Here is a 1,616-nt window from a genome sequence, read left to right as displayed (position 1 = left end):
CGGCTACACATCTCAAACTGTTCAGTGGCGCATCACCCATTTCCTATTTCATCCCTGCACGATTTCACTGAATCACCCTGTATTCGGTTATAGAGCTCTTGTGCTTGGTGTGAGAGGTTCCGAATTAGATCTTCGGTGGAAGGAAACCATAATATTTCGGTGCTGGAAAGGACAAATAGGGGCCCTATTTGAAAAGAAGTGGTGGACCCTGGTTCATTGTTCTGTTTCGGTTTCTACATTTTCACTGGGTCAAATACAATCATCTTCGGTATGATTACTGCTGTGAAATTTGTGTCGTTTTTCACTTAGCTTTCAGCGTTACTAATCTGCACACTTCAATTATACCGAAGGGTGAAACATTGTCCGAGGACCCGATGCTGGAATTCAAGTGCGCACTGGAATTAGATACATAAATCAGACTTCGTAAATATACATCAAGTCATAGTGTTTAACTTTATTCCATTACCTACTGCCTTTTCCCGTAAGGATTGGTTTCATAGTTATCTTACGTAACTAAGTGATCGGCCTCGTATGTTTTATTCACTTCTCACTACAACGTAACAATTACGATGGTTTCACACGTCTACAATTTTTCGATTTTTGTAAAATTTTCATATTTTTCTGAATCCACTGTCTCTATTTACATTGGGAAAGACCTCTTCAAATACAGAATTCACTGTCACAAGCCGATTTTCACAAGCCGAGGTGGCAAGATGAACAGATTAATTTAATCGATCATGAATTTCATGTTCATTTGACGTTTCCTCAATGATATGCTGCTCTTGCTGTATACCTTGGAAGATTATTAGTAGCCGTAACATAAAGTATAAGAAACGACAGAAACGTTGAATCACGTATCTCTGAAGATGATCGGTTGCGAGCAAGAGTTTGTAGCAGAGTGTTATTCCCCGTGAAATTGAGCAGCTCAAGAAGAGTGTTTATCATTTTATTGCATGGATGAGAAGAGCATCAAGAGAATTGTATGTTCTGCCAAGAACTTAAAGTACTTCACAAGAGAACATAAGAGGAGGTATTGATCGGAATTGTGCTTTATTTATATAAATATGTGATAGGAAATTTTGTTGGAGGTAGTTACAGCCCTACATTTCGAGTCGTGAAAAATCTCTGAACAATCATTACCATAACTAGGATGATAGAAATGTTGACGAAATACATTTTTAGTTAAATGTGTGGCCTCGGTAGCGCAGTCGGTAGCGCGTGAGTCTCATAATCTCAAGGTCGTGAATTCAATCCTCACTCTGGGCATTTCTTTTGTAAATTTTAGAGTTACCGTTGTAAATATATTTCCCCTTTCCAACAAGAACATGGGACAAGCGGATCCAATTTATTTCACTGACACTTTTCAAATGCATAAACAGATATCTCATATCAGTGCAAATACGGCACACGTGTCTGAACAAACTTGATGAGGACTCATTCAGAATTTAAGGAATCGTTGAGTTTTCTGTGGAAAAAGGTTGCGTGTGGACTGGCGTAGCCGAGATGTCTAAGGCGCCTGTTTTAGGCATTAGTCTCTTCGAGCGCGTAGGTTCGAATGCCACCGCTACCAAATTATTTCTCCTTACAAGGTTTGATAACAACCCTATCAATTTAAA

General features: G+C 39.0%; 1 non-coding gene across 1 annotated transcript; it reads left to right on the top strand.

Annotated features, from left to right (window-relative positions):
* The first annotated feature begins 1,193 nt into the window (after nt 1–1,193).
* TRNAM-CAU (transfer RNA methionine (anticodon CAU)) lies at nt 1,194–1,266 on the top strand. The gene has a single exon. It is a non-coding gene; the product is annotated as a tRNA-Met (tRNA).
* Nucleotides 1,267–1,616: the final 350 nt, after the last annotated feature.

Source organism: Lepisma saccharinum, chromosome 3 (assembly GCF_977018435.1).
Source record: "Lepisma saccharinum chromosome 3, izLepSacc3.1, whole genome shotgun sequence".
Lineage (NCBI taxonomy): Eukaryota > Metazoa > Arthropoda > Insecta > Zygentoma > Lepismatidae > Lepisma > Lepisma saccharinum.
The sequence above is the reverse complement of the archived record's forward strand: the minus strand, read 5'-3'. Positions and strand labels throughout refer to the sequence as shown.